The sequence below is a fragment of the Panthera onca genome, chromosome A3 (genome assembly GCF_046562875.1).
Source record: "Panthera onca isolate mPanOnc1 chromosome A3, mPanOnc1 haplotype 2, whole genome shotgun sequence".
Taxonomy (NCBI): domain Eukaryota; kingdom Metazoa; phylum Chordata; class Mammalia; order Carnivora; family Felidae; genus Panthera; species Panthera onca.
The window spans coordinates 134,525,914-134,535,619 of NC_138341.1; the positions used below are offsets into that span (position 1 = coordinate 134,525,914).

General features: G+C 56.1%; 1 long non-coding RNA gene across 1 annotated transcript; it reads right to left on the reverse strand.

Moving 5' to 3' along the window:
• Nucleotides 1-232: 232 nt before the first annotated feature.
• On the reverse strand, nucleotides 233-4,410 carry LOC132670474 (uncharacterized). Its single transcript, XR_009606717.3, has 3 exons — nucleotides 4,151-4,410; nucleotides 3,271-3,532; nucleotides 233-1,659 (listed from the first exon to the last, which is right to left on the reverse strand). It is a non-coding gene; the product is annotated as an uncharacterized LOC132670474 (long non-coding RNA).
• Nucleotides 4,411-9,706: the final 5,296 nt, after the last annotated feature.

Here is a 9,706-nt window from a genome sequence, read left to right on the forward strand (position 1 = left end):
TGCCAGGCACCGGCTCACTGGCTGCCCGCCGTGCTCGGCTCTGCCCCTGGGGTGTCCTGTGGGTCCTCAGGCCCACCCAGTGAGGCATGGGCCCCGTGTGACCAAGGAAGCTGAGGCTCATGGGGACAAGTCATCCATGAGGACGGAACCTGGGTTGCGCCCCTCCACAGCTCGAACTTTCTTTTAAGTTTGTACATTTATTTTGAGAGAGAGAGAGCAGGGGAGGGGCAGAGAGAGATGGAGAGAGAGAGAATCCCAAGCAGGCCCTGCGCTGTCAGCACAGACCCCGACACAGGGCTCGAACTCACGAACCGTTCGATCGTGACCTGAGCCGAAATCAAGAGTCGACGCCCAACCGACTGAGCCGCCCAGGTGCCTCCCCGACGCCCTATCTTTTACTTATAGAGGGGATGACAAGAGAAGAGAGAAGCAGAGGGGAAAAGAAACCCCTGACAAGGGGGCCAGATGAGGTCTCTGCTCTGGAGGACTCTCCGGGCCCTGCCTTGACTTCCCCGAAGGGAGGGCCTGGCTCCCCATTCGCGCTTCCTGCAGGGGCTGTGCTCCCAGGGACTCGGGCTCAGCCAGGCCCGCGGGCAGGATTTGGGGCCTGGCCCGGGAGCCTCCCCAGAAGGTGGTGCTCCCCCCGTGGGGCTGATTCTTCTCCCCAACCAGGAGCCTGGCATCTCTGGAAGGCTGGGGAGGTTATTTTTAAACCTTACAGCTGGTTTTTATCGTGGCTGCTGATATGTACGTGTGGAAAGGCCGGGTTCTTTCTGCTGACACTCAGAACAAACTTTGCAGATGAGGAGGGATGGTGCTCACAGAATGAAGGCCTCGGGGGGAGGGGCGGGGGGGATCCAAGGCTGGAGTGAGTGCTCCGTCCCCACCTGGGCTCAGGGAACAGAGGGGGCAAAAGAGCCAGGTCCAGCCGGCAGGTCTCAAGGCGGGTGACGGCAGGGATGAGGCACGTTCCAAACAAGGTGTAGACTGACGTTTGGGAAGCCGGCGTGGGATTTTTAGCAGCTTTGGGCTTTCTTACTTATTTCCCTGTGGGGAGGTGGCCGAATATAGGGGATGAGAGTATGCATTTGGGAGTAAAAAGCCTGGCTTTGAGGGGTGCGTGGGTAGCTCAGGTGGTTAAGTGACCGACGCCTGGTTTCGGCTCAGGTCGTGATCTCACAGTTCGTGAGTTCAAGCCCCGAGCTGGGCTCTGCAGCTCAGAGCCCGGAGCCTGCTTGGGATTCTGGGTCTCCCTCTCTCTCCGCCCCTCCCCCACTCATGCTGTCTCTCTCTCTCTCTCTTTCTTTCTCAAAAGTAAATAAATAAACTTTAAAAAAAAGCCTGACTTTGAGTCCTGACTCTGCCTTTAACAGTTGCGTGATCATGAGCGTATCAGTTAGTGTTGCTGCGTGACAAATGATCCCCAAACTTAGTTGCTTAAGACAACACGATTCAGCCAGTCAACAATTCGGCTTGAACCATCGCCTGGATGGTTCTTCTGGTCTGAGCTGGGATCCCTCATGCATCTGTGGTCAGCTGCTGGGTCAGCTTTAGACGCTTTGCGGGAGGCAGCTGAGTATCATCTAGGGCGATGGCGACAACCGGGTGCTGTGTGTCTCCTTCTCTGGCGGGCTTCTTCGCCTGATGGAGACAGGAGTCCTAGAAAGAGAGAGCAGAAGCATGCGAGGCTGTTTGAGGCCCAAGCTGAGGCGTGGATAACATCGCTTCCAGCAATTCTGGTATCCAGAGCAAGTCACAAGACCAACCCAGATTCAAGGAGTGAGGAAATAAACCACCTTTTGACGGCTGCAGCTGCAAAGTCGCTTGCAAAGTGTTTTGAATAGAGAGAGGGATGGCGGGTTGAGGTCTTCTTTTCAAAACTCAGTGTACCACACTGAGTACTCACATGGCTCTTTGAGCCTCAGTCTTGTTGTTTGTAAAGTGAACAACATGGCTGTTGTGTGAACTAAATTAGACAATGCGTGTGAAGTCATTGCGTGGTGCCCGACAGAGTGTGTGCCCACAGCTGGAGCTGTCACGATCCCTTGAAGGGAAGGATGACTCCCTGCCCCTCCCTGACAAGTGTCTGTGAAACATGTCTGGAGGCTCAGCTGCTTTCTGGAGGAACGTTCTGGAAGAATATATAGTTGCAAGAAACCCACCGGGGCCAGGAGCCTTTTTTAAAAATATTTCTTCCACGCTCCCAGTTCATCTGGACTGAAGTGTATCAGGCATAAGGACTCAGACTGTCTGTCCCCCAAGCCACGTAGGTGTCTTCATTCTTCCATTCAACAGCACCAAGCACGTTCACGCAGGCACGCACGATCCCATTCATGTATGTGCATTCACATACATACCCGAACATCCGCATGTGCACCCACACACATCCACAGACACACGTGCCTGTTTACATGCAGACACAGCTGGCATTTCACACATTTGCACATATACACCCCTTGTACACTCACACCCACATGCACACTCTCGTGTGTGCCTGCATGCATTGTGTAGCACACCCACGTGCTCCTGCAACACACATGCTGTGCACACTCACATGTGCACATTCACACACAGCTCTCCTCATTTGAGTCTCACTGCCTCAGTCGGCTGTGGTCCTGTAGACCGAGAAGCTGTGCCGGGCCAAGGCCGGGGTCAGGAGACTCATTTCCACCCTGCTCAGCCCCCAGGCTGTGTGACCTTGAACACGTTCCTTTCCATCTCTGGCCCCCCAGTCGCTAACAGTGACAGCCAGCATTTGTGGAGCGTGCCTGACGCGTTGTTATCTAAAACTCGCAGCGGCCTGACAGATGGGGAAACTGAGGCTCAGAGAGACGAACGGCCTGCCAAAGTTACCCAGGCTATAACCAGAATACTTGGGGTTTGAACCCAGGTCTGGTCTCGCTGCAGAGCCCGTCCTTCCAGCTGCTTGCTACACGGCTCCCAGGCCCACTCCATCCCCACAGTAAGGGAATGCTGTTATAATCCCATTTCACAGGTGAGGAAACCGAGGCTCCGAGAGCACAGTGACACCCCGAGTGCTCTGCCCTGTAGCCACATCGGGCTTCGTTCCCTCCCTCCTTTCCTCATACCAGTCCCCCTGACCTCAGGGCCCTTGCACCTCCGCCTCCTCCCTTTTCGAGTTGATGCTTTGCGTCCTGTGGGTCTCAGCTCAAACTCCACTTCTTTGGGAAGCCTCCTTCTCTGACCCCGAAGCCAGACTACACCATGCACGTTTTCTGCTTGTCATCATAACACATTGCCATCGTTTACCTGTGTCCGAAGTGCAGCGGGTTCACCCAGCTCTGCACAGGGTCTCACAAGGCCAAATGCAAGGTCCTGGCCGGCTGAACTCGCCTCGGGAGGCTTTGGGGAGCACCTGTGTCCTGCTCATTTGGGTTGTTGGCGGGATGTGATGCCATGGCTCGCGGCCCCTTCCTCCAGCCTCGGGCCAGCAGCATCGGGGACATCCTCCCTCTGCTGTCTGTCTGCGTCTCTCTTTTGGTTTTCCCTTCTATTTCTTCTTCCTCGAGGCCTAATTGACATATAACATTAGATACGCGTTATCTTCAACTTTGAAGGTTCCATCGGACCCTCCTGGATCATCGAGGATAAATACCTTCCCCTCAAGGTCAGCTGTTTATGTTGTTTTATTAAAACGATTTTTTTTTAATGTTTATTTATTTTTGAGAGGGAGATAGAGTGCAAGTAGGGGAGGGGCGGAGAGAGGGAGGGAGACACAGAACCTGAGGCCGGCTCCAGGCGCCGAGCTGTCAGCACAGAGCCCGCAGCTCAGCTGTTTAGATAAATAAGCCACGGGATGTCACGTCCAGCATGGTGACCATCGTTAATAACACCACATTGCATAGTGCAAAGTTGCTAAAAGCCTTAAAGCCCTCGCCACCCCAAGAAAATAAAGAAAGAAGTTTCTGTAATGATGTGTAGCGATGGGTATTAACTAGACTCTTGTGATTGTCGCACGCCGCAAGCCAACGTCACGTTACGTGTTAATTATACTTCAGTAAATAGCTGAGTAAATGAATGAATTTAAAACAATAAACCAAGATTTCCTCAACGTAAACTGAAATGGAAAATAAAACAAGGAGTAGGAATTAAAAAAAAAACAAAAAACAGAGAGAAACACAGTTTTTACCTTGTTCCCTTGGCAGTGGGTTGTTTTAACTTGCCTAGATGTCCCCTACTCGCTCCGTGCCTTTCTTTCTCCTGTTTGCGGCCTCAGCGGCCCCACAGCTTTAAGACCTTCCAATCTACGCCTATGAAATTGTCACGTATATCAAACGTACGTTACGGTTAAAGTTAAGAAAAAAGAATTTGGTTGATACGTGAAAAAAAAAAAAAAAGTCAGCTGTTCGGTGACCTTAATTCCTTCCCTTGTGTCTGCAGCCCTAATTCCTTTATGCCATTGAACCTAGTGTTCTGGGTTCTGAACCAAGTGTTCTGGGTTCTGAACCAAGTGTTCTGGGTTCTGGGGACTGGGCCGTGGACGAATTTGGGGGACGATTATTCTGCCTTCCGCACTTACCTTATTGACATTTCCTACCACGTGCGTGTCCCAAATTTGTTATTATATATTCATTTGTGACGTTCTTTGTTTTCTGTCTGTCTCCTTCCCAAGACCATCAGCTCCATGGCTGGTGGTTGGAGGAACGGAGCACAGATTCTCCGAACAAACAGAACCGGGATTGGAACACGCCCCTTTGCCCAGTTATTTCTCAGCCAAGGTTTCGGATGCTCAGTTTCTCCCGCGCTCCCGTCAGGACTGCTGCGTCCGGTTGCACGTGTTGGGTACTGCACAACCGCAGGACTCTGCTCACACCTCAGATTGCGTGAGCCTTGCCGTGGGGTGGGATCCAGCCGTCAAGCCTGTGGACTATGCTCCTGAACCTGGAGCTTGTGTTCTCAACCTTGGCTGCCCTTGGAGTCATCCGGAGGGCTTCTAACATCCTGATGCCCAGGCCGTACCCCAGACCCGTTGCCTTACAATCTCTGGAGCGGGCTCAGGCACCTGCGGTTTTTTAGGCTCGCCAGGTGACTCCAAGTTTGGGCTGAGGTGGGAGCTCCCTCTGGGAGGGTCAGAGAGAGAGTTATGTAACACGGAGGGAGGGGAGCCCGCCAGGCCTAACTGCGTAACCGAGGCCCAGCGGGGGCTGTGACACACGTGCCTTCCCCTTCCACGGGCCCCCGTTTCCTCACTCCGTGTGGCTGCGACCGGGCTCACGTTTCCTGCGGCCGATAAGCTGGCCTGCACCGGGCAGCTGCCCTGGAGGCCGTAGGGCTGATTTATGACCAGCCGACATCGGCTGTCCGTGAACCTGGGCCTCTCTTGTCCATCGGCCCTGCTCCCCTGAGGATGTGCGTGTCCCTCCTGGGTGACGCGCTGGCTGCCGACAGAGGCAGGGGACGGCTTGGGGGCCCGGCAGAGGGAGAACGAGCCCATACTCGGGAGTCCCCTGCAGGCTGCCGGATCCCAAGTTGTACTTGGCCGCGGCCGATTTGCTGGCACACCGACTGGGCATTCTTTTCCTCTGAGAGTGCCGAGCGCAGTTTCCGTGGTCCCGGCGGCTCACTTATGGGGGCAGGTGATGAAATGCAGTGGCAGCCGGGCCTGGGAGCCGGGCTGAGATAAGGCAACGGAGGCCGTCTGAGGCAACACGCTGTCGACACCGCATTTCCAGGACACTTCTGCTGTGCCCCGCACTTGGGGACCCAGCTCGAGGGAGGAAGGAAGGAGTGGCACGGACGAGCCTGGGGCGGAAGCCAGCGAGAGATGGCAACGTGGCTGGTGTATTTCACCACCTGTGAGAAATACGCAAGCTCCGCCCTCCCCGAGCCCGAGCCCTGGACGGTGTGGTCCCCGCTGGGACACGAGCCCGGGGATGGGACTGGCAGGCGTTCGCACTTACCAGGGTCGCCCAGCCAGTGTGCCCGGAGGCCCATCCACCGCAGCCCCAGGCCCAGGCCTGTGCCCCCTTCCGCTGGCAGATATCGATCTGCCCTCCCCGAAGAGCTGCGTTTCCCTCGCCTCTTGGCCGGGGGCTGGGCATTCGGTCTCTTCCTGTGTCTTCCTGAGTGAGGCTGGTGGTGGGGACGGACTCGGGGTCTGCTCGGGGCAGGAAAGGGGGATCCTGGGGCTTCTGCCGGGCAACTTCCCCCCAAAGGTGAGGCAGTCGCATGGTGACCCAAATCCCTCTCTTACTACCCGCCCCTCTGCCCGTGGCCTTGGGACACCGTCGTACTCACGGTCTGTCCTGTTCCCGGCTCTGGCTTGGCCGTGCCCCAGACCAGACCAAACACGGACCTCGGCTCGCCCCAAGAAGGGAGGAGTGGGGGCAGGGTTGATGGAACACCACCCTTCTCCATAGCACTGCAGATTTGTTTCTGTGGTGGCACCCGCTTACCGGGCACCTGCTGGGGCCATTCTCAGCCTGGACATGTATGAGTTCATTTAATCCTCAAGCCACCTTGGAAGCCAGGTAAACTCTTGCTGTACCCATTTTGTTTTTATTTTTTTTTTAATGTTTTATTCATTTTGTAAGAGGGAGAGAGAGAGAGAGAGAGAGAGAGAGAGAGAGACAGAGCATGAGCGGGGGAGGGTCAGAGAGAGAGGGAGGCACAGAATCCAAAGCAGGCTGCAGGCTCCAAGCTGTCAGCACAGAGCCCGATGCGGGGCTCGAACTCACGGACCGTGAGATCATGACCTGAGCCGAAGTCAGACGCTTCACCGACTGAGCCCCCCAGGTGCCCCTTCCTGTCCCCATTTTGTAGATGAGAAGACCAAGGTCTGGGGAGGTCAGTAAACAAGTGGAGGCCACACGGCACAGATGAGGGAGGGATGGGCAGCACGGGCACTGAAATGCAGGCCTGGGTCCCCAGGGGCGGCTGGGGACGAGGTCCCCCAGCCTTCTGTCTGCACGCACCGTGAGAGGGGGTGTCACGGCCCTGGCCACAGGGGTCACGGGGAGTTGCCTCAGCTGCTCGAGAGGAACAGGAAACCACGGTCTTATCAGCTCCCCACAAGAGCTGCAGCGTGGCAGTACCCGTGGCCAATTAAGCTGGTGGTTTTCATTCACTTCCTTGTTCATTTATTCATTCATTCACTCACTCGTTCACTTGTTCGGTCCGGGCTTATGGAAGCCTCCTCACGTGCCAGTGTCTGGGCCCAGCGGCACGGACAGGACAAGGCCTCTTTCCTGGACTTCCAGGAACAAGCCAGCAGGCGTGCGGTGTAGACACCGTGGCAGGCGGATGGGCTGTGAAGAGCGCTGATGCGGGTAAGGGGGTGGTGGGTGATGAGACAGGGGCCCACCTGACACGGGTCGGGGAAAGCCTCCGGGGAGGTGACATTGGGGTAGAGGCCTGAGTGAAATGAGAGAGAGAGAGAGAGAGAGAGCCAGGCAGAGAAGTGTGTTAATTTTCAGTGCATAACAAATGACCACCAACTCCGTGGCTGAGACGACACCCATTTATTCTCTCAGGGTGTCCGTGGGTCAGGAGTCAGCACATTTTAGCTGGGTTCTCTGTCAAGGGTCTGGTGAGGCTGCACACGAGAGGTTGGCCGGCCCGTGTTCTCATCTGGGGCCTCAACTGCAGAAAAACCCACCTCCAAGCTCCTTCGAGTTGTTGACCAGCTCAGGAACGAGACCCCATTGTCCCACGCACTGCTGGCCGGGGACGGCTCTCAGCTTCTGGAAGCTACCCATAAGTCTTCACCATGGGACCGCCCTCCTTAGGCCCCCTCCCACTTTCACTCCCGGATCTCAGAAGGGTCCTGGTTCCTTTCAAGAGCTCACCTGATTTGGTCAGGCCCATCCAGGATCATCTCCCTGTTGGTGAATCATGGGAGTGATCTCCCGTCATATTCACGGCCCGGCCCACGTTCAAGGGAAGGGAATTCTGCAGGGCGCCCGTACCCGGGGCCAGGATTCTCCCGGCCACAGGCAGACAGCCTCTTCCGTGCTGCCAGAAAACACAAGAGCACTCTTTGGAAGGACTCCCGGCCAAACTGCCTTAGAGAGAAAAAATCGATGTGAGGCACAGGCTGCTTTCCAAAGCCTTCCTTTGGCTAACTTTAGGAATTTCTCCAAGTCCTGAGCAACTGTGAGAGCCAAGTGTGAGTTCTGTTCATATGCAGCTGTATCCTTCACGGCAGAGGGAGACAGTACGTTGCTCAGGGCTCTTTCGGCCACGAGTGACACAAAACTCGACGGAACCGACTTAAGAAAAACAAAGTTTATGCAAACTGAAATGGGCTTCAGGCACGGCTGGATCCGGGAGCTCAAATGCTGTCATCAGGACTCGATTTTATTCCATCTCTGGCTCTGTCTTCCTCTCCAATTGGCCCCCGATAGCTCAAGGTTTACATCTCCCCACCTGGCCTCCCAGGAGAAAGTCAGATTCTTTCTTCGCAGCGTTAACTCAGATCATGCCAACTTGGGTAATGTTCTCCCTGAACCAGAGGCTGAGGCCTATGCAATAAGCTGGTTGGCCAGGCGAGCGCCGCACAGGCACCCTTGGATTCTGGGAGCGGGGCTTTCCCCGCCCAAACCACAGGGATGCAACGTAGAACGTTCTAAGTGCTCTTTCCAGATGTGGGCGTGCACACTGGCGGGCACGCGGCAGGGCAGAGTGGTGGCAAGAATGACAGCTGTCTCTGCATTTGGTGAGACACAAAGGAGTGGCATAAATGCCTCCGCATCCCACCCCGCTCAGGGACAAGAAGCCAACGCAGGGAATTTCTACAGCCTGTGCATGTGTGTGCCGTGTGCGGGGGGAGAGCAGCGGGCCCTCCCCGAGGTGGGTGGAGGGAGGGAAGAAGCCGGGCGGGGTGAAGGAGGCGCAGCCGTCCCTGGGAGCACGAGACTGCCCAAGACTGGGAAGGAGAGGGGGCTGGAAACTTCTCCATGTGGGAGCTGGGAGTAGACAGCAGGTCCTGGGCAGGGGGGCGGGGGGACCCTCTTCCTGGGACTCCAGGTAAGGCCCGACCCATCTTCGGGAGGGTCCGGCTGCAGCCAAGTTCCCCAGCTCCCGCCCAGCCAGAGGCTGCGGACCTGCCCCGGACACGAGCACATCAAGGTGAGGGTGGCCTGAGCAGCCAGCACCTGGAATGTTCCACCTCGGGCGGGACCCTGCCTTTGCCCGATCCCCGGGACAGTGGGGCAGGATGGGCAGGGGAATTTGTGGCGCCCAGTGCGAAACGAAAATCCGGGCCCGCGTTCAAACACTGTTGAGAATTTCAAGATGCTGGGGCGCCCGGGTGGCTCAGTCGGTTCAGCGTCCCACTCGTGATTTGGGCTCAGGTCATGGTGTCACAGTTCGTGGGATCGAGCCTCGGATCGGGCTCAGCTCTGTCAGTGCGGAGCCTGCTTGGGATTCTCCGTCTCCCTCGCTCTCTGCCCCTCCCCCACTCACGCTCGTTCTCTTTCAAGAACGAATAAACATTAAGAAAAAGAAAATGAAACAGACTTCATTAAAAAAAAAAAAAAAATCTCGGGGCGCCTGGGTGGCGCAGTCGGTTAAGCGTCCGACTTCAGCCAGGTCACGATCTCGCGGTCCGTGAGTTCGAGCCCCGCGTCAGGCTCTGGGCTGATGGCTCGGAGCCTGGAGCCTGTTTCCGATTCTGTGTCTCCCTCTCTCTCTCTGCCCCTCCCCCGTTCATGCTCTGTCTCTCTCTGTCCCAAAAATAAATAAA